The 23,957-nt window shown below is 43.0% G+C and overlaps 1 protein-coding gene across 2 annotated transcripts in view; it reads left to right on the top strand.

The window, feature by feature from the left end:
* LOC140915228 (monocarboxylate transporter 2-like) overlaps window positions 1–23,957 on the top strand; it is a 61,177-nt gene that overhangs the window by 18,215 nt on the left and 19,005 nt on the right. The gene's annotated exons all lie outside the window — the stretch shown is intronic.

Here is a 23,957-nt window from a genome sequence, read left to right on the forward strand (position 1 = left end):
TGTTTGTTGGGACCGGTTGTAAGTTCTGTAATACAATAGCAATAGCTAGTCACCCTCATCAGCTCACTGAACAGAGCATATTAGGTAGTTGTTACTTTTTGCTACTTCCATCATAACAGGCTGTGAACAACCTGGGCAGTCTTTGATAAAACTAATGTAACGGCATGTCAATACTGAATCCTGAATAGATATTACAGGTGGTTACTCCCATTTTTTATGGCAATAAACTGTCCCTTTGCATTCTTTAAAAATAAAATGACTACAGTTTTCCTCCCTCGTGGACTAATGCACTCTGGGAAGTTTAAAGGCATACACATGCTGAATGCTCTAGGGCTTGTATTTGTTGACCTAGTGCTTGATTCAAAAGCCCATTGAAATCAATGGGAGTCTTTCAGTGGACTCCAGTGGGTCAGTCCCATAGAGCCCAGCCTTGCAAGGACCTGGGCACATCCTTCCATGGGCCCGTAGGGCTCTCCTCACCTCAGAGGAGTGCTCGGAAACATGCAGGCCCATTAGCGCCAATTCACAGGAAGGATGTATAATTTTTGAAAGGTCAGTGGTCGGGGTGATGTTTACACGGTAGTAGTTTGGCAACTGAAGCTCTGTCCCACCAACCCCAGGCATAGCTACCCTGCCCAACCCCCTTCTCCCTCACCACAGTAGTCTCTCCATACATGAAATGCATGACTTGGCAGGGGCTGGGGAGTGCTGTGAGAGGTTCCTTTGTTCCCCTTGATGCTCATTATTTGCTGTGCATTTAATCCTTTTGCATTGATATTGATAAATAAACATAGAAGTGCAGGACTGGAAGAGACGTCGCTAGGTTATCTGGTCCAGTCCCCTGCACTGAGGCAGGACAAGGTATTATCCAGACCATCCCTGACAGGTGTTTGTCTAACCTGTTTTTGACAGTTTGGAAGTTGACAGTTTGGAAGTTTGGAAGTTTTTTCTAATGTGTAACCTAAATCATCCTTGCTGCAATTTAAGCCCATTACGTCTTGTCCCATTGTCAGTGGATAAGGAGTGCAATTTCTCACCCTTTTCTTTATAACAACCTTTTACTTACTTGAAGACTGTTATCATGTCCCCACTCAGTCATCTCTTCTCCAAACTAAACAAACCCAATGTTTTCATTCATTCTTTCCTCAAGTTTTCTAGACCTTTAATAATTTTTGTGGTTCTCCTCTGGACTTGTCCAGTTTGTCCACATCTTTCCCAAAGTGTGGTGCCTAGAACTGGACACAGTACTCCAGATATCAGCATGGAGTAGAGTGGAAGAATTACTTCTTGTGTCTTGCTTACAACACTCCTGCTAACATATCCCAGAATGATGTTTGCTTATTTTTGCAATGGTATTACATTGTTGACTCATATTTAGTTTGTAACCCTCTATAACCCCCAGATTCTTTTCTGCAGTACTCCTTCCTAGGCAGTAATTTCCAATTTTGTATTTGTGCAATTGATTATTCCTTCTTAAATGTAGTACTTTGCATTTGTTCTTATTGAATTTCATCCTATGTAGTTTAGACCATTTCTCCACTTTGTCAAGATCATTATGAATTCTAATCCTGTCTCCAAAGCATTTGCAGCCCCTCCCAGCTTGGTATCTTATGCAAACTTCATAAGTGTACTCTCTATGCCATTATACAAATCATTCATGAAGATGTTGAATAAAACCGCACCCCGGACAAATCTCTGTGGGACCCCTCTTGATATGCCCTTTCAGCTTGACTGTAAACCATTGACACTGACCATCAGACATTGTAATCATAATCAGGCATCTTAGATGCTAAAAACAAGCTATCTAACTCAGTGGTTCTTAACCTATTTACCATTGTGGGCCACATATGTGGCCCACAATGTGTTATGTGAGGTGAGGGCCGAGGAGTGAGACTGTGAGAGCGAATGTAGAGCTGTATGGCAACATAGTAACTGAAAAATGTTTCACGACCATTTTATTAGATTTAACTCTTGTTTTAAAATCACACAAATTAAAGTTGGCTACTCAAGCCTTCTACATTCTTCTTGGTTTCTTGTTGTACTTTTGCACAACTCTGTTAACAAACTTCTCGAATGCAATGCGTTCATCTTTGGTGGCTTCTCATGTGTCCAGTACTTCCAGTCCTTCATTAGTTCATTCACATGATCAGGCAGAAGGCGACTTCTTTCAGAACACAAAATTCTATTCAATGAAGAAAAAGAATGCTGAACTGTAGCTGTTGTGACTGAGAGTAGCAAGAGATGAGTTCCCATTTCTTTCATCCCAGGAAACATAGCACAAAGATCAGGTCGAGCCACTAGAGATGGTAGTAAAGAAGTTGAAGTCAAATCTTCGTTCATTCATGGTGTGACACTCCACTCTGTGATCAGATTCTCTGTGTTGTCCTGATCACTTGGCAGCCCCATTGCTGGTAATGCCTCACTTCACTCAACTCATAGGTGCTGGGAATGCTGCTGCATCCCCCTGTCTTGCAGTGGAGTCCATTGTCTACAGGGTTTACAGTTTGGTTCAGTGGCTCTCAGCACCCTCACTCTCAGCACCCCTGACTAAACTGTTGGTATTTTATATTTTATAAGATTGGTATCTGTAAAAGCTACATAGAGGTTGAGTAGAATCCAGAAGTTGCTGTTGTAGATTTGTAAGAATCAAGTCTGTGTACTTTTTAAGCTGGCTTAACAAACGCTTCTTGTCCTGAAAAAACAACGAGGCATCCTTGTGGCACCTTAGAGACTAACAAATTTATTTGGGCATAAGTTTTTGTGGGCTAGAACCCACTTCATCAGATGCATGGAGTAGAAAATACAGTAGCAGGTATATATATATACATAGTACATGAAAAGTTGGAAATTGCCTTACCAAGTTGGGGGTCAGTCTAACGAGACAATTCAATTAACAGTAGAATACCAAGGGAGGAAAAATCACTTTTGTAGTGGTAATGAGGGTGGCCCATTTCCTGTTAACTGAATTATCTTGTTAGACTGACCCCCCACTTGGTAAGGCAACCCCCATCTTTTCATGTACTATGTATATATATACCTTTTACTGTATTTTCCACTCCATGCATCTGATGAAGTGGGTTCTAGCCCATGAAAGCTTATGCCCAAATAAATTTGTTAGTCTCTAAGGTGCCACAAGGACTCCTCGTTGTTTTTGCTGATACAGACTAACATGGCTACCACTCTGAAACTTCTTGTCCTCTTCACCTAAGGATTCAATATAAGGGCCTTCATTAGTCAACTTCAGGACTGATGTCTTTGCTTCTTCCAGTACGTTTTCAATGGATATCTTTCTGATTGATCCAAGTGTAGCTTCTATTGCTGGAGAAAGATCTATGACTGTTGTAGCAGATGCCTGGATTGCATTGTTTAATGACCAAGTCTTAACAGTAGACTTATAAGAGAGAAAGACGATTGTATTCTCTGAACATAGTAGCCATAGCCCACCAGCCTCACTACTTAGATCCGTCCCATCTTGGTAGATAAAGCCAGTAATAATGGTTGCATTAATTTTAAGAAAACAGCCAAGGATTGCGCATGGGAAAGCCAGCAAGTTTTCCCAGTTTGGACTAATTTGAACTTCAATCCCAGAGAATCGTCTGTTTTTTCCAAGATGTTCAGTCTTTTTGGACTCTTCTTGAAAAAAGAATATAACAAAGACATTACATTTATAACTCTTTAAATGCCTTTTGAAGATTCTGCAGCTCGTACTAGTGCTAGTTGAGTAAATCACAAAATCAGAGGACTGGAAGGGAACTTGAGAGGGCGGAACAGCAGCATCACTGGCTGCACAAGGCAGTGGAGCAGGGGGAGGAGGGACACCCCTGCTCCAGAGGAGTCACCAGGCTGATCATCCAACTGCCCTGCTGTAGCTCGGGTCCCTCTGCCCTCTCCAGACGCTGCTGCTTGCCTGCTGCCTGCCGCCTCCGTCAGCCCAACTGGCTCTTGGCAGGTCAGGTGGGAATCAGGCAAACCCTGTGCACGGCGCCCCAAAGGCCAGCCCGCTTCCAGGGAAATTTGCAGCTCCATCAAATGCTCAAGCAGCCATCTGTTTGGGGTCCAGTTTACAAGCATTTAACTCTTCTAAGATGTGGAGTGTCACAGATGCAGCCAATGTGTCTTCTATAACCTGCACATCTAGAAATGCATCTACTGGTCTACCAATGATATCAAGATAATGTATACAATGACTTAATACTTGATGTCTATTTGCATCGGTGCATTCATCAGCCATGTATGCAAATTTTTTGAATGTGGTGAGAGTTCTTCATTTTCTCAGCTGCTGAGTTTTTCACTGTTGCATGGCATGCTTCTAACCAGTCAGTTGTGTTTCTTGCAGAAAGATAGTGAGCATTTGCTGGTCTTGTTCGGAAACAGTGTCCAACTTCAGGGTTAATAAGTGACAATGCACTTAATGTTGGCCTCCAGTTTGTAGTGTGTGGTATCTCTTGCTTAAAAAGAAAGTGTGATGCGACAGCCATGTTTGTTCACATAAACTGTCTTGTGTCTCCAGCATTCTTAACAGCCTCATTGAGCACTTCTAAAATTGGCTTTGACAGTGACTGGCTTATAAGCCTTGGTGCATCTCGATGTAGTCAAGATGTCATGTTGGTATATTCTTGGTTCTTGGAATGTTCTTCATTTTGGTTGGTTTGACCACTAGGGGGATGAAGGGGGAGTTCAGATGGAGTGTACACCCCTCCCCCCCCCCCCGGGGGGAATTCAGTGGCAGCCTTTCCATTGGCTTCAGGGGGAAGCTGGCCTCCTGTCCACGAATCTCCTGTCAAGGAGCCCACATCTCAAACCCAGGCCCGCCGAGTGGGAGCCTTATTGTCTGTGCCACTGAGCAAAATGCTGCTAACACTCCGCTACCAGGAGCGGCACAGGTTGACTCAACCAGGTCAGATGACTAACGGCAGCCGGCTGATTGGGCATCACCGGGTGCAAAGCTTCCTGTTCCTGTCCCATCCCTCGTCTGAGCAACTAGTCTCTAAGCCTGTTACTGCCTAGACCTCTGAGACCAAGTTCCTTGCTTCCCTGCCTGGTTTCTGCTCCTTGTTCTTGCTGTCTCGCCCTGTTCTTTGTTCCTGCCACCACACCTTGTCCCTGACCCTGTCACCACTCCCTGACCCAGTTGCTGATTCCAGCTTTCACCCTTGGTATGACCACAATTCTGACTCCAACCACTACTCCTGGCTCCAACCACTAGGTCAGACAGCGCAGGTTTCGGGCCCTGACATCAGTACACGTTCAGTGGAAGTGCTACTATGGGGACGTCCACACTGTGGAGACGTAGGCTAGATTAGGTGGTTGGGGAATGTCAGGTATGCAATTAGCTGTGGAACTCACTGCCACAAGATATCAATGAGGGCAAGAGCTTAGCAGAATTAAAAAGGGCATGTATATTTATTTGGGTAATGAAAATATCCAGTTAGAATCATAAGTGGTAAACCAGAAACGAGTTCTGGGAGGAATATAAACCCTTGTGCTTCAGGGGTCAATCTAACCTCTAACTATTGGGGATCAGAAGGAAACTTTCCTTCACGGTAGGTTATTGCATAGCTGCTAAATTCAGGATTTCTTGCACCTTCCTCTGACACTTGGGATTGGCAACTGTTGCAGAAAATATGCTGGGTTAGATACAGTACTGTTCTGATCCAATCTGGCAATTCCCATGTTCCTACATTGCAATTCATTTTCTTCTGGCTCTTACACTGTTCAAAACAATAGGGCTAAAATACAGTGTATGCTCTTTAAATAGGACCTTGGAATGGAAGGCATTTTATCCTAATTAGCTAACTGTCCCTTTGAAAGGATCTTAAATGTTACATATGAATTGCTACCACAATTGTAACACAGGGTCAATGAATGCATAGAAATCCATCTTTGGAGCAGCTGTATGATCAAGGCCTTCACCTTTGCCTTGCAATCCTTTAGAATTATGTACATTTATTTGTCCTCTGCTCCCCTTCTCCATTCCTGCATTGGGTTTATGTTTGCTTCAGTTTTCCTCAAGTTGGTGATGCCAAATTGCTTAGTGACTGCAGACTAAGGTAGCAGTGGGAGTTTACAGAACATTAAACACAATTGCCCCGGAGTGTATTTAACACATCTAATGTGATTGACTGGGTATTTAACACTAGAGCAGGCTGACATAAACAGCTTGAGTGATTTAGAAGATGTCATTAAAGGAACAGGGCACCAGTTTGTATGAGTTTTCAGAGTTTTGTTCTGCTAAAGCAGCTATTGCAATTCTCTGCAAGTCAATAAATAAATAAAGCCTGTTTTACTATGCAAGCTAGTTAGTAGTTTGACATCAGGTTTTGTAACTTCGTTTTTTTAATTGAAATAATAAAGTAAGAACATAAGCTTTTTTTATATGTGCACTTTACTAGAGCTGGTTTAAAAAATGTAATTTTCACAAAAATGTAACCTACTGTTTGCTGGTCTTATTAAAATTTTGATGAAAATGTCATCAGAATTTCTAATTTCAATATGTTTCAACCAGCAAAACAGAACAAAAATCTTGTAACATTTCCTGTAGTTACTGATGCAAGAGACGGAACCCAGAGCTAGATTCTGAAATGCCTCAGAAAGGTCAACCCAGAACTATAGACTGCAACTGCCCTGAACTTTGGAGAAGCTTGTGTCTGGATTTAGATTTGTACTCTGTGGTTCAGGGTCTTCTCTAAATAATACCAAATGCTGGCATCAGTGCTTATTATTTTTCTGACCGATAATGGTATCCTGTCCTCAGTGGAGAACTTTAAATAATGCTATTTCCAAAGTAGGAGAAATCCAAGCCATCACAGGTGACTAGATATTGCACTGATGGGCATGAAATACAAACTTGAATGGAATAATAAATTCATATATTCCAAGCCCAGAAGGGACCATTGTGATCATCTAGTCTGACCACTGTATAACACAGGCCAGAGAACTTCCCCAAAATAATTCCTAGAGCAGATATTTTAGAAAAACAACCAATCTTGATTTAAAAATTGTCAGTGATGGAGAATCCACCACGACCCTTAGTCTGTTGTTCAATTGTTTAATTACTTTTGTGTCAAAAATTTATGTCTTATTTCCAGTCTGAATTTGTCTGTTTTTAGCTTCTAGCCATTGGGTCATGTTATACTTCATATAATCAAATCTATCTTGCTGTAATTTCTATAATTGAGCCTAGTGCCGTACTAATATATTCTCTGTGTATATATAAAGTCTGCTGCAGTTTCCACGATATGCATCTGATGAAGTGAGCTGTAGCTCACGAAAGCTTATGCTCTAATAAATTGGTTAGTCTCTAAGGTGCCACAAGTACTCCTTTTCTTTTTGCGAATACAGACTAACACGGCTGTTACTCTGAAAACTGTAGGAAGAGGTAACTCGTCTCCAAATATTCATTTAGCCTAAATGAAGATTCATGAAACTTTAATATCTTCTTATGACCTGCTCCTCTCACCTCATTGAGTCGTTGTGGTTGACTCAGACCAAGAAACAGAACTGAAAGGCAATAACACTCCTTTGACAGAATGCCAAGGTTCAAGGGCATTCCTTGCCACAACCTTTCCAGCATAGTGGCCCTAGCTCGTCTGACCCAAAGATCTACCAGTGGCTTCAACCTCCTGACAGGGATTGCTCAGCTGGCTGCCGGTGCAACATCTGATCTTCCCTCAGTATCTTCGCAAACCTTCCCCCTCCCCCCACCACCCCAAATCTGTATATTTGGGCATCCAACTTGAGACCCTTTTAAAGAGGCCTGGTTTTCAGAGGGCGAGTGCTTAGCACTTTCTGAAAATCAGGCCCTTTCACAGTGTCTCAAGTTGGGACCCAAAATCATTGGTCACTTTTGCAAGCTTCGGTCATATATTCATCCTGCTTGAAACATGGGGTGAATGTGGGGTGTCTTGTTGTGGTGTTGTAAAACAATGCAGTCTAAAATGGATGGGGAGTAACCTTGCCTGGATGCCAGTGTAAATATGTTGTAACTGACTAGTGTGAAACTGAATTAAATTAGATTATCCAGTTGGTGTTAGCATGAGAAAGAGTGTATGTCCATACTGTGCCTTTAGGGAAGTGAGAGGACTGACTGGTTTCACACCTCAACAATCAGCCTTTTAGCAATGAAATCAAGGCACAAGACTTACCCAACCTCCCCCTGGAGCGGTGTGGCTCTGTTCGAACCCCCACGCCAATGCAGCCCTGTATGTATGATAACCCAAAGTTTGCTATGTTTTACAGCAGCGAAAGGGCCAAATGCAGTTATTTGGGATCCAGCCATGTAGATCAAAAGCTTTATTCAAAGTCAACAGTCTGTGCTGTTTGTTCATCTCAGTTCATTGACGGGTCACTGTCCTCCACTGGCACCTGGCCCTGAGCAACTTTCCTTCATGGAATTCCTCTTAATCCTGCGGGGCTGATAGAGAACAGAAGGATATCCTTGATTATCGGCTTGAGTAACTGCCTGCTCGTGTGCTGACGAAGATGGAAGTGGTAGCAGTGCTTGAGAAAGACTTCTTTAAATGGGATTTCTAAGTCTGATAGAGCGAAATAACTGTACAGCAGATTGAAAGGCATTGGAGTGGGATGCTGGAAACCAGCATAGCTCCATTGAAGTCAGTTCCCCACCAGTTGAGGAACTAACCCTGTATGTTTCAACAAAATGTAGAGACACTGATGTTCTGATTAATAATAGCCTTTATTTTCAGACATCCTCAGCCTGCTGTCCCTCATTGCCTTGACATGATCCTCATTATAAAGGTGTTCTTTCACTGCTTACATTATACCATGCTCTCTGTCTACATTTCACAAGTGAATCAGAAAGAGCTTGTTTTCTGGCACTTCTTTCATACGCCAAGCCAGACGTGCAGCTGGTGGAAATTGGTGTAGATCTGTTGACTTTGGTGGAGCATTGCTGATTTATAGCAGCTGCGGGGCTGGGCCATAATATCAAAGCAGCCCTGGTTTTGGGAAATAAGATTGAAGAAATGGAATACTTGTGTTTAATCATTATAAACAATTTACATTTTCCTTAACGTGTATTCAGGGAGGCAAACAACAGACTTTGTTTTAAGATGGAACTCAATAAGCTTAGGAATGGGATTCTGTGAAGGGGTTGCCTGCAATAGCAGGACTTGGACTCAAAGACTCGGAGTGGCCTTTTAGTCCTGAGTCCGGGGGTGAAGGCTGCAAAGTGCTGAGCAGATTCTGAACACCCGGTGATCAGTGGGAGTTGAGGGCATGCAATATCCTGCATAATTGTTCCCATTGTACTGCTGGCTCTAGATTGACAGGCCTAGAGAGTGTAGAATTTGGTCTGTCTTTCACAGACCTCTTTTCTAGCCACAGAACAGTCAGTACGCGGACAGTTGTCCCTCCAGTGGCCTGATCCAGAGAGTGGGTCGTTCAGTCTCCATATCTGTTCCTCCCGTGGCACTGTTCTAACACTGCTAGTTAACCAACTGCTTGTAATTTTTCATAGATTTTTAAGGCCAGAAGAGACCATTATGACCTCCTGCATAGCACAGTCCAAGTATTATCCCAGTTTTACAGATGGGAAACGGGCGCCTAAATGCCTTTGGACAAGTAACCGAGGCCCAGATCCTCAAAGTCACACTAGAGGTCCACAGAACAAGAAGGAACTGAATGGGGGTCTCCAGAGTCCTATCTGCCCCATGGCTATCGGCCTAATTACTGGATAGGGTGGCCACTGACGCATCCCCAGAATACCGGACATTCTGGTACACATGGGAAGGTGCAAGGTCAAGCCACACGGAAGACGCCATTTTGAAGAGTGTGCTGCACTGCCCCTGTTGGCGTGACCTCTGTGCATGATGCAGTGTGTCCTCCATGCGAAATACTGGACAAAACCATACCTGGTTTTGTCTCGGTGCCAGACAAGGAACAAACCACTCCAAAACAGGACTGTCCAGCTTCAAACCAGACGAATGGCCTACCTATCACTGGACCATCCTCCTTCTTGAGGATTAAAGCTGTTCTGGAAGCCTTACGCCAAGCAATGTGGTTTCTATCAAAGTTGACGATCCTTGCGGGAATGGTGCTCCATCCTTTCACTGTTACATTCGCATTGCTCTGCAACGCGGGGGTCTATCAGAGTAGCCATTCTCAGCCAAAATCACATGAGGTGTCTGGGTCTAACTGGCCAAACAGTCTATTAAAAATACCTGTTGAGGTAGTTGGTGCAGTTTCTCGTTAAATATGCTCATCATGCTCCGAGGCAAAGCGTGCAGAAGGGGTAAAATGTGCTCTCCACTGAAACTTGAGGGCTTGTACGGCATGCCCACTAGCACTTCCACTTGTCTTTTAAATAGTCCAATTGAGAGCGCTCGACTGGGATGCAGGAGACTTGGGTTCAATTCCTGGCTCTGTCACAGGCTTGCTGAGTGACCTTGTGCAAGTCATTTCCCCTCGCTGTGCCTCAGTTTCCTCATCTTCAAAACAGAGCTAGCACTTCACAAGGTAGGTCTGTGTCACTGTGAGAGCTATAGAGGAAAAGCAATATATGCCAGCGAGGTATTATTATATATATGCAAAGTATTACTATTTATATTACTATTATATATATGCAAAGTATTACTTTTACCTGTTGGAGCTCACTGTTAGAATGCATTAGAATTTGTGCAGGTATTTGCACCTGTGAAGCACAGATACGAATGTGGTGAAAAATATGAGCAAAGTGATAGGATGTGGCTCTTAATGGAACCAGTGTCTTCATGGATGACGTGACAGGAAGGTTGGTTGTGGGGTTAAGGCACAGAAGAGCCACTTAAGAGACTTGGGTTTGATTCCTAGCTCTGCTGAAAAATCCTTGGGAGACTGTTTAATCTCTGTGTGCCATAGTCTCCCCATCTGTAAAATGGGAACGCTACTGTTGTCTGTTTGGATTGTATACAATGTGTGTCTGTAGTTTATAGGAATTAGGTAGTCTCCCTTTAAATAGTTAGGGATTCCTTTCTGTCTTCTGTTGCAGAAGCCACCAGAACCTAAGAGAGTAGCAGGGTGTATATGTACGTAGGCCTTGTATGTTTTTAATGACAATTGTTTGCACCCTAGCTGTGTCCTTGTGGTTTCCTCATACTCTTAATGATGAGTAGAGAGCAAAAACAAAACTGTGTGTTTGTACAGCACCTTGCACAATGAGATCTTGGTCTCTTTTAGAGCCTTTAGCTGCTATTGTACTACAATTAATAAATAAACCAAAGGACAATCAAGGCAATGTCCACAAACTAATATTTATGCTACTGTTTTGAGAATCACTGTCTGAATGTTTTGAGATACAGGAACATACAAGCCAGCGTCTGAAAACTCCAAAGAAATTGTGATTTGTTTTTGAATAAACCTGTGATCCCTGAGCCAGGCAGTGTTTATTACTGTCAAAATTTATTTATCAATTTGAACTTGGAAGAAAAAGCCAGAGGATCTAATTCTGTAGATCCCCTGATTTGATGTTTTTTTTTCTCTCGCAAAGCTTGTAAACTCTTAATACAGCATCTGCTAAAACAGCAAGGCTGGGCTTGTATTGGACTTGGGAAGTTGAAAGTCAACAATTGACCTTGCACATTTTAATCCAGAATTTTATTGTTCCATTGTATTATGCTGCTAGTACTATAAATTACAATGAGGGGTATAGAAAGGACATGCAACTGCATAAGGCATTATGGATAATGGGCCTGATTCTGCAAACTCAGACGAAACTCCCCATGAAATAAAGGCTGTGGGATCAGGCGCAAAGGTAACTTTAGGCCTAATTCAAGAGGCACTGAAATCATTCCATCAGCTTCAATGGGCCGTGGAACAGGTCCTTTAACCTTTCAAATCACTGTACAAATATCAATCCTCAGGACACCCCTATGCCAAATATGTAAATAGTATTTTCCTCATTACAGGTGGAAAAGCAGAAAGGGTAAGTTACTTGCTCAGCACATCAGGTGACAACTCCGAAAGTCCCAAGCTTTATCCATTGGATCACACTGCTTGTTAACATTTTACAATGATCCTACTGCATATAGGTATTTTCATCTCTCTTTTCAACTCCCCACTTAAATGCAGATCTGTTCAAAGGGAGAAAGATACGGTGCGTGCTCCAGTTCAAGAAATGTTTCCTCCAAACTGCAGTTATTTTAGCAGGCATTCTGCTCCGGCAGGGGTCTGTTACCAGCGTGTTTAGTCTAGCGTCATCGAGGTTTGACAGCTGCAGCAGTAAGTGCTGCAACTCTTGCATTGCCTTCTCCAGAAACAAATCACCGCGCGGATTCTGCAAACGCTTATGCATGTAATTCTACTCATGGGAAACCAATGGGTTAGTAAAGATACACGTGTGCTTACATGGGTTCAGGATTGGGGCCCAAGGTTCTATATAACTTAGTCTAAATAGAGACAAAATGCCTATGAATTAGGTACTTAATACTGTTGAGGATCTTGGCCAAAACCACCACTTCAGGGTATATCGATGACTCTAATCCGTGGGCAGCATTAGCACTCAGCTGTTTGGTACTCACTGTTACCTGCTTGTAATGCCTATTTCTTATCTGGCCTATATCCAATCTGTCCCATAATACTGTCACGGATAGCCGTGAATTAGAGTTGTTGTTTGTGGAATCAGTAAATGTTGGTAAATGTCAATTTCACCAAACACATACAAATCGACGAAAAAATATTTCCATCAATGATAATAGAAATTTACAGACAGGTGTGACAGGGTCGGGCCGGATGGCTATAGGAGAGTAATAGAAGGCAGATATATTAGCCCCAGGTTAAGTAGGTCCCTTTTCCCTGGGTAAGGTAACAGGGGAGGTTCCAGAACAATCAGGAACCTTCTGGAGACAATTAAGACGGACAGGCTGATTAGAACACCTGCAGCCAATCAAGAAGCTGTTAGACTCAATTAAGGCAGGCTAATCAGGGCACCTGGGTTTAAAAAGGAGCTCACTTCAGTTTGTGGTGCGCGTGAGGAGCTGGGAGCAAGAGGTGCTAGGAGCTGAGAGTGAGAACGCATACTGTTGGAGGACTGAAGAGCACAAACATGATCAGACACCAGGAGGAACACCCTATGGTGAGGATAAGGAAGGTGTTGGGAGGAGGCCATGGGGAAGTAGCCAGAGAGTTGTAGCTGTCGCACAGCTGTTCCATGAGGCACTCTAGACAGCTGCAATCCACAGGGCCCTGGGCTGGAACCTGGAGTACAGGGCGGCCCGGGTTCCCCCCAAACCTCCCAACTCCTGGTCAGACACAGGAGGAGTTGACCTGGACTATGGGTTCATGAAACGGCCAAACTGAGGGCTGCTGTGAAGCTCCAAGGTGAGCAAATCCGCCAATAAGCACAAGACCCACCAAGGTAGAGGACGAACTTTGTCACACAGGCAAAGTAAGAAAAATGCTGTTTGAGAATTTATTAGAGTTTGATTTAAGAATATTTACTATATATTTTGACATGTGATGTTGACAATCTGTGTTTGAATGATTATAAGGCTAAAACTTTTTGAAACTGAATGTCTGCTGTCATTAAATAGTTACTGTTTCACCCTGCCCATAATTTGCTACAAGTGTGAACATTTAAATTGATAACAATTTAAAAAAATGCTTAAAATCCATAATTTTGCTCAACCATGAAACTTGAAATCGATAAAAATTGGAAAAAATGCTTAACAATAAACATTGATATTCTCTGTTGTAAACAAATAAAAATCAAATTCTGCCAAGCCTAATTATGATTAAGCTAGGCCCGGCGCTCTCCAAAAACAAAAAGAAGTGCATGGCCTTTGCGCTGAGCAGTTTATAATCAATGGGATTGATTCTCCACAGTCCTGCGCCTGGCTTCTGTTCCTGGCCCTGCCACTGTTCTGCACTTTGTGCCTCTGTTTCCCTTGTGCCCTCTGACTGCCATGCCTGTGTGTTTGCGGGGACTGTCTCACAGTGAGTTGGGGAGTCTCTTGGCGCTACCTTAATAACTACTAATAATTTGCACTCACTTTGGGCAGTTGTAAATTCTGGCAAAAGAGGGACGTGATGGAGAATCAAGCGCTAGGTTTAGCCATTTAGTATCAAGTTGAGGGCAACAACAGAATGGAGTGGGGAATGGAGGAGAGAAGGAAAGTCAGTATTTACAGAATACCATCACCTGGTGACTCACGATAGAGATGTGTTCAATTTCATAGTGCTGGTTCAATGACAAAGATTTTTTTTGTATTGTATATGTAAAAGTAACTAATTATCGCCTCGTTTCTTGTGGCCATCTCTGAAGATGTCTAGGGAGGGACTGGAATGATGAGAGGGTAGCTGCAGAAATAAGAACATAAGAATGGCCATACTGGGTCAGACCAAAGGTCCATCCAGCCCAGTGTCCTGTCTGCAAACAGTGGCCAGTGCCAGGTGCCCCAGAGGGAGTGAACCTAACAGGTAATGATCAAGTGATCTCTCTCCCGCCATCCAGCTCCACCCTATGACAAACAGAGGCTAGGGACACCATTCCTTACCCGTCCGGGCTAATAGCCATTAATGGACTTAACCTCCATGAATTTATCCCGTACTCTTTTAAACCCTGTTATAGTCCTAGCCTCCACAACCTCCTCAGGCAAGGAGTTCCACAGGTTGACTGTGCAGTGTGTGAAGAAGAACTTCCTTTTGTTTTAAACCTGCTGCCCATTCATTTCATTTGGTGGCCCCCTAGTTCTTATATTATGGGAACAAGTAAATAACTTTTCCTTATTCACTTTCTTCACACCACCCATGATTTTATATCTCTGTCATATCCCCCCTTAGTCTCCTCTGTTCCAAGCCTCAAATGCCAGTTGCTGAAAAAAACCTTGTTGTTCTACTTAGATGTAAAGTGTCTGGATCAGGGATGATCTTTTTTTTTCAGTGTTTGTACAGCATCTAGCACAACGGGGTCCTGGTCCGTGACTGGGACTCCTAAGTCCCGCAGCAATAGAAATAATTATAAATAATCATTATTCAGTATTGTTCTCATGACTTTTAATTCTGTTGCCTTTTCGTACTGAGTAGTTTTTTCTGGACCTTGATTCCATTTAGCATTTATAGGTCATGTTTTAATTCCCAGAATCTAAGGTCCCAATCCTGCCAGCACTTAAACACATAATTCACTTTACACCCGTTGCGTTCAATGGCTCTACTCCCGTAAATAAAGAGACGCATGTATGTAAGTGTTGTAAGGATGCGGAACTACGGGCCAGATTTTTAAAGGCATTTAGACACCTAACTAACTCCCATTGATTTCATTGGGAATTAGACACCTAGATACTTTAAAAGTCTACCACTAAGTCCTTAACTTGCTGTAAGAACAAGAACCCTGACTGTTAAATAACTTCATTATAATCTGAATCCTTCCTGTGCCATCAGATGGCTTATAGGGCATGAACAAGACTTTGCCATCCCTATGTATTGTACTGTTTACTGTTAACCCTTGTTGTATTAACTGTTCTCTCTGCCTGTAGCAGACAATAGTTTAGTCTCCTGAGGGCTGGTTTCAGAGTAGCAGCCGTGTTAGTCTGTATTCGCAAAAAGAAAAGGAGGACTTGTGGCACCTTAGAGACTAACTAATTTATTAGAGCATAAGCTTTCGCTCACGAAAGCTTATGCTCTAATAAATTGGTTAGTCTCTAAGGTGCCACAAGTCCTCCTTTTCTTTCTCCTGAGGGCTGTAATTCTTTGGTCTGAATCTGGTTGTTGGGCCTGGGACGGGGATGGCTGGGTAACATTTAGCAGCCTGTAATATACAGGAGGTCAGACTAGATGATATAGTATCCTTTCTGGCCTTAAACTCAATGGATACGTCTACACAACAAAAAAAGACTAGCGGAAGCAAGTCTCAGTGCCCGGGTCAACTGACTTGGGCTCACGGGCTGGTGCTGTAGGGCGAAAAATGGCAGTGTAAACGTTCAGTCTTAGGCTGGAGCTCAGGCTGTAAAATTCGGGGAGGGGTTGAGTCTCAGAGCCCAGGCTCCGGCCTGAGAAGGAACAGCTACACTGCCATTTTTAGATTCCCAGCGCAAGCCCAAGGCAGTTGACCCAGGGTCTGAGACTCACTTTGCAGTGTAGGCATACCCTGTGACACTATGACAAGGCTAAGTCGTGGGAAGTGTGGAGGAGCAGTCGGCTGGTTTTCCTTTGCTCCCTGCCTGTCCGGCGTGGGTGGCCCTACCAGGAACTAAAACTCCCACCAGCATAGCTCTCTGGATCGTTGGGGTACATAAGCCTTCCCACCAAGTCGAGGTGCAGTCCCCAGGAAAGGATCTTCATTATAATGCTGATTTATATTAAGAATCCATGCAAATAATGATTTTGGCTCTGTCATTGATGGTGGTCAGTAAATTTGTACACGTCTACTGAACATCACAGACCACTCCAGCCCTACAAGGTCACTACCTGTGCACTTCATTTTTTATTTTTTTTTAAATAACTCCATTCTAGTTCACAGCAATAATAGCACCAGGGATTCAGGTGAAATATTTTGGTGTTCTTGGTCTTCCGTCATCACAAAGCTTTATCATTTTGTCCTTCAGTGCAGCTAGCAAGGCCACCAGACAGGCGTAACAGAGTTGTGACAGACTTAAAAAAGGAGAATACTGTGTGCTAGTAAGGAAAAAATCAAAGGGATTTTTGTTAACCCTTTGGAGTGATGGGCTAGGTATTGCGGTAAATTACAATCTGTTCAAAAAAGTAAATTTTAAAGCCAGTGTATTAAAGCTTATTGTATTAAATCTGTATAGTATGAATTTCATCCTGGTGATGCAATTGCAGCCACATGGTTGCCATTAGACAGATGGTGTCAAATGTGGGCAAGAAAGATCTGCTAGGGCTTTCCCAAAGCTTTGCTAACACAATTAGCAGTGTTCTTCTTAGCATATGCGCAATGTGCCTCAGGTGGCATGTGAGCAGGATTCATCACCAAATTTGGTCTGCTGGTTCGATTATTAGCTTCCCTGGCTTGGGACGGGTATTGACGTGAATGCTGATCCATGCCCCCCCCAATTCGTGGTGACTAGCCATATTACAACTATTTTAGCCCTAAGTGTGTCTTGAACAGGACCTACTAGCCCTGCTTATTCAGGCCAGATTATATAGTGCTGTGGATGTAGACAAAGAACCCTTATAAACATGTGTGAAGAAAACTAGCTTCCTTGTAGACTCAAGCAGGATGTAAAGCAAAGCCTTCTGAGGTCAGCAAATAGGTGTCACAGTGGTTTAGCAAACTAGCTTTCTGCATTTAGACATTGGATTGAGATAGATTATGAGGGGGATATATTTCTGTCAAAATTTCAGCAAAGATCGGGGGGTGGGGGGGAGTGGAATTCACAAAAATGCCAGGCCAAGATTTTCTGAAACTGGGAGTCTAAAGTTAGGCTGTCATGTCAATAATGTGAGCATGCTAATGAGCAGTCTGATGTTTCAGAATTTCTAAGCAGCACCCGCTGAAGTCAGTTAAACCTGCTGCATGTTCGGTGCTCTGGAAAGTACGGAGGTTCACTTATTGTGGTGCCTAAACGTGAATTTAGGAGCCTAACTTTAGACATTAAAAAAAAAAAAATTGGGCCCAAAGCTTTTGAACATGCCATCTGAACCCATGCACGTAGGACATGTATCCTGGAAATTAAAATGTAAAACCATAAATCCAGTAGATCAGAGCTAGGATCCTTTGTCTCTTCAAAGCTGTTTCCTCTTTTTTTACATTGAGTGGCAGACTGATAAGAGGTGAGAGACTCCACCCTTCTATATCTCAGAAGTATGGCACACAAATTAGCATCACAACACTGGATAGTGTTAATGTCATTAAAATTTACCAGCCCCATAACATTTGCTTCAGCTTTTAAAAGAAATGATTTTATTGTCTCAATCCAGGTTTATCACACGAACACCTTTCTTATCCAGAGTGAATGGTGGCTGACACCACTGTCATCTTAATTGTCAGAGCTGCCACCACGTGTCACTCTTCTGCTCATTTATTTAACAGTAAATATTCATACATGCTAATTAATCCAGTGTTGACAAGGGACAGATCTTGAGTAAGCCCTTTGCACAATGGTGAATAACACCAAAGGAGTATTTGTTAGTGCAACTATAATTTGGGTCTCCTTCCTTCTCAGTAGTAGCCTGGATTTTGGGCTTCCAGGTCATTTAGATCTTTTATGTGGATTTTTACAACTCCTTTTAAAGAGTCACTTTCATTTTTGAAAACTCAAAGCTCAAGGTGAAAAGTAATTGGACAACATAACAAATGAGAAGGTGCCTGCGTTTATCTCCCGTAGGCAAGTTACTGTATTTTGCTGCCACCAAAATCTGATTCTTTGACACAGCCTTTTATGTACAAGCAAGCGATGAATGGAAACCTGACACAGGTACGAGAAAACAGATCTTTTAAGCAGGCCAGGCATTAAACTGGTATGATTTATATGGGCTAAGTACAGTGCTTTACATTCTATCAGTCTTCCAGGAGTGATGGGTGGACATTATTCCCATAGTCCTTTAGGGAATGCTTAGTATAGACCGCTGTTCCTTAGTCCATAAGGTTTTCTGAAGGACAGGACATCTTGCTGGTGCACACCCCTCCCCATCATTGCAGGATTCTGGAATGGAAAACAGTTAATGCATATCTCCGTTTCTGAGCCTTCACATTGCAAATCTTGGAAATCTCTTAATCACCTCCACTGGATCCTTTTCTCCTTTGTTTCACAGGAAGGAACCAGTAAAGAACAGACCCAAGTGGTGGCTCTTGGATAGCTTTCCAGTATCCTCCAGCAGCACTAAATGCTCTGACCACTACATGTTGGAGCTACAATAATGAATGCTCTGAACGGTTTAACATAGGGGATACTGTGCCATGTCCAGATTCAATTCCTCTCTCACTTACATGGGGACAAATCAGGAGAAGCCCCGCTGAATATAATGGAGTAATACTGGGGTAATTCCACAGAAGAGAGAGGGGAAACAGGCCCATCTCTGAATGTCCTCTGCTGGCTCACTTCTTTTGACAGAGGATTAATGAAATTCACGGAGACTGAAAGTTCATCGAGAAGGAAGCGTTTTCCTGGGTCATGTAATTGTCTGCCTCACTCATTAAGCTGGGGTGGGGGGGAAATGTTCATCCATTTTTATCAGCAAAATATCCATTGCAAAAATCTTGATGTCTATTCCCCATGTCAAGCAATCTACCAAATATAATATATTTTGGTCTAATAAGAGGCTTATTCAGCTTTATCTTCTATTTCCTCATTAGAAGATACCAGGTGATCACCCTTTCTTTGTGAGGCACTGGGCTAAAAATGATGGATCTCAGGTGTTTTGAAAGCTGTGCACTTTATTGGTGACACACTCGACAGCTGCTGAATAGACCTCAAAGGCTTTTTCCTCATTTCTGAGACTTTTCAGAGGATCTGTCAGAGCTTGCATTGTTTCTTCTGCAAGGTCAAGGCAAGTAAGTGGCAGCTTTATGAGTGTATGGTAGAGATATGCCAGCTGTTTCTCATGCCCTGTCCTCCCCTAGTTCTATTAATTAAGAGGCAAAAATCACAGAGGCTCATTTTAACCCCACATTCTTTCCTACTTACAAGAAATTGGGATGATTTAGCACAGACTGCAGGACAGGAAGCCTAAGGCTCCTGCACATTTGGCCACGCAGGTATCCGCAAGGAATATGGGCTTGGGATCTGAACTATGCACATTGCTGTTGTAATTGGTTTCCGCGTGGTAATATTCAGTATCTTTATTCCATCCATGTGCTCTAAATAGCTTGTAAATGACAGGTCCTGCCTTTCAACTCCAGCAGTTCCCAGAGATGTTGTCACAGATTTAATTTTTGCTGTAGCCTCAAGCGAAGCAATAATCATGTTTCCTTTTTCTGTAGCTAGGGTCCCGGCTCCTTTGCTAGCTGATTCTAATTCCATTCCATGGTATTCAGCTGTTTGATGTTTTCTCAAGCTCCCCAGAATATTTCAGGGGAAGATTTACTTATGTAACATTTTTTGGATTGCCAGCATGTGAGAAACCCCATCTGGAAGGTGGTGGGGTGAAATGTAGGTATATTGGACTGGTGAGGTGCATTCGGGCTGGTGGGTGCATGAAAAGACATTGGAATGGGTGGGGGTGTATTTATCTCTGTTTTTCATAGTTGCAAAAATCAGCTGGGGTTGTGTGCTGTACTGAGCACAGACGTGTGATATGCTGCAGAGATGTGCTAGCCATGGAGCATGGGTGTTTCTGGAGAGTGATGATAGTGTGTTAAATACCATCTCCCCTCATAGCTTTCTCAAGCCTGCTCCATTCAAGTCGATGGCAGATCTCCGACCAGCTTCAGTGCATGCAGGACAAGGTCCTAACTATTCAAGCAGAAATAATTTGTATGGGATTTTCAACTTGCTTAGGTGCCTTTGGAAATCCCACCCATGGCTGCTACAAAAAGAAATGGTAATTAATGCCCCAACGTTCTAGAATCTCAGTGGTGCTATCTGTGTGACCTACGTCACCACTGAGATTCCGGCTCATATATCAGTACAAATACACAAATTAATCTGGTTATCACCAGGTATAAATGATAACACTGATCATAAAGATGAAGCCAGGTCATTGAAGATCACATGGGCCTGCTATAAAAGCAATTCATTGAAGATCAAATCTTGTGGCATGCATCAATAGATGGAAATACAATTAAGAACAAGGCTCTTGATAGTAAGTCGTATTTTGCTTGGACAGGAGACAGAGCTTTCTTGGGGGCTGGAACGAACTCTCAAAGGATGTAGGAATCACCAGAAACCCTTCTCCCTGTATTCCCGTAGAAGGTACACTTTGACCTGCCTTCACTCAGGCCTTGTCTACAATATGGGCGGGGCGAGTGAATCGATCTAAGTTACGCAACTTCAGCTACATGAAGAACGTAGCTGAAGTTGATGTACTTAGATCTACTTCCTGCAGAGTCCACACTACGCGATGTTGATTGGAGATGCTCTCCCATCAATGGGAGAGCAATCGGCAGTCGATTTAGCAGGTCTTCACTAGACCTACTAAATTGACTGCTGATGCATCAATCGCCATGTGTCAAACCTCCCGTAAGTGTAGATAAGGGCTAAGAAATACTCACAGCACAGCACACAGAAATAAGCTATTTTGAAAAAAACACACACACAATTTTCCCCTTGGGGAGAAGAAGACAGACAGAAGGAAAGACCACAGTTAAAGATGCTAATCATGTCACTTAACACTATTGAAAGGTGATCAGGTATGTTGGTAGGTACAGTATAGAAACCAGACATTTTTTCTGGATCTGCCTGGCTGCGAAAATCATGTTGGTTGTGCCTCATGATGGTCTGAAGTCCCACTGGGACTCTGGAAGTACTTCCTGTGCAAGAGGGAACAGGTGATTCAGTAAGATTCTACTGTCTAAGAATTCTAAGAATCTTCCCATCGATGGAGAGGAGAGCAGTGCCTCGATAGTTGCCAAAATCGGCCCTGTCTCCCTTTTTGAAAATGGTGGCGATGTCAGCATTACATAAATCAGCAGGGATTTCTTCAGTGCGTCGGATTTTGAGGAGCGGCAAGTGAAGCTTGTTAGTCAGTGTTTCTCCCCCCCACTTTCAGTACTTCAGCTGGTATGCCATCAGGACCTGGTGCTTTATTGTTCTTCATTTGTTTAATTGCTTTGCAGACCTCCCCTGGTGGTGGTGGGTTGGCAAGAGTTTCCAAGATTGGGTGCTGAGGGATGGAGTCGATGCTGTCATCAGGCACCGTCGTTTCTCGATTTAGAAGCTTTTGATCGTGTTCCTTCCAGTGCTCTGTGATGGATTTGTTATCTTTAAGCAGGGTACTACCATCTTCGATCCCAGAGGTGTGAGGCCACCAGAAGCTGTATATGGCCTTCATCAATCTGATCAAAGCCTTCAACTGTCAACAATGAGGCTGTGTTTAAAATCATGTCAAAGTTTGGCTGCCCAAGCAAATTTGTCACCATTGTATGACTCCTCCATGTCCAGGTGACTGTCTCCATCCAGTGCTGTGAGGCCTCTACCTCTGAGGCCTTTGTCATCCGAACAGGTGTAAAACAAGGCTGTTTACTGGCACCCACCCTTTTCTCCATTTTCTTAGCAGCTGTGAAAACACTAACCCAAGACCATCTACCCCAGGGCATTTGACATAATACTGTCTTCCCATCCCAGGACTTCAGTTATTATTCTGAGGACAGAGTTAACAGATTGATATAAGGCATAGGAGAAGCTATAAAGGTCTTTATGTGCCCCAGTCCTCTTTGGAATGTTCCACTGTTTTACAAAGCCCTAATGTAAGCTTGCAGGAGACTGTAATTGGAGCCACATTTTTCCCAATTGCATAATTAGGTTTGCATAATGAGAAATGAGCATTTTGTAAAATTGAAAAATGTAAGGCTCATGCCCTCTTTGGCTGCAGACCAGTTTCGGAGGGTTGGTGCCTTTCTCAGCCCTGGCCAAAGATCCTCACTTTCTCTACTGAATTGCGTGACACATCGGGACAAATTCAACACTGATGTAAGCAAAACAGCTCCTAGTCAATGGCACTTCAGTAAAAGTTGTGCCTGCTTACATCGGGGCTGAATTAGATCCAGTGTCTCTCTCTTACCCCCAGGTCCTCTCATTAATTTCAGTGGAGCTCAAAGGGCTGTTAACAGGGATCCTGTTGCAGGATTAGGGCATAAAACTAGAAACCTTAATTATCTACACAAAGTTCCTTTAACTGAATAATACAGTCAGTGGATGCATATAACACATCATTCAATTAAAGGGACTGTAACATACAGAGATTAATGATAGAGGGTTATATCCCCCGGCCGGCCTGGGAAGTCGGGGGAAACCCCCAGGGGGCGCCGGAACCTGTTGTGGAGGAAAAGGAGGTTTGGGCCTCCCTACTCTCCATGCTGCCGCTGCTGCGAACCTCACCAGGAAAAGTGCCATAAAAGTGCCAGGAAAGAAGAAAATTGATATGAGGTGTACATTGTACACAGGGTACTGATTTTAGCTTTTAATCAGTAAACGCCAATAAAACACCCTAATTACCAAAAAAAAAAAAAAATCAGTGTTTATCCAACAAACACTAGAAACACATTGGAAATGGTTACTTGTATCTAAGACAGCAGTTTTCAATCTTTTTTCATTTGCAGACCCCCCCTAAAAATGTTCAAATAGAGGTGCAGGCCCCTTTGGAAATCTTAGACATGCATCTAGCTAGAAAGAAGATAAATGGGTATGGTTTATGGTGTGAATTTAACAAAGGTGCTGAGACTTGTTTGGGATGGGAATCAGGCATGTATTAGGCTATTTTTCCTTTTTACCCACAAGGATGAAAAGTGCTTTGGAAAGAAATAACATAGGAATATTTAGGAACTGATCAAAGGTTGTATAAAGAAATTCCATAGGCTCCCTCACTGTTTGCATTTTCTAACCAGACTTGTGGATCTGAGCGTGCAGGGCCATTGAGGGCTGCCAGCTTTGTCACAGGAATAGGGGCATGGAGGGGGGCTACAAAATCAAGATCTGCTCTACAGTGTTGATACTTTGGCCCCTTATTAAACAGAAACACAGACCTTCCATCTAGCTATTTGCTGCTTTTACAACTGTCATTAGTGCAGATTGTGTCAGGCAGCAGGGCTGGTCTACACACAGGTTTTGTACCAGTCTATCATATTTTGTGTGTGTGTGGGCGCATGTGCGCTTTTGTAACCATAGTTATACCTATACAGCCCCTCGTGTGAATGCAGTTATACTGGTGTAAATGTACAAGCATATCACTATAGCTTATTCCCCTTCCTGTGTGGGAATAGCTGTGCCATCAAACGCATCTTATACCAGTATAACTGCATCCACACTAGTGGAGCGGTACTGCTTTAACTACACTGGTTTAACTAACACGGTACCGCTTTGGTGTCTAGACGGGCTCTGAATAAAAGACACATGAAGGTCTTATGGGGG

This window comes from Lepidochelys kempii, chromosome 7 (assembly GCF_965140265.1).
Source record: "Lepidochelys kempii isolate rLepKem1 chromosome 7, rLepKem1.hap2, whole genome shotgun sequence".
Lineage (NCBI taxonomy): Eukaryota > Metazoa > Chordata > Testudines > Cheloniidae > Lepidochelys > Lepidochelys kempii.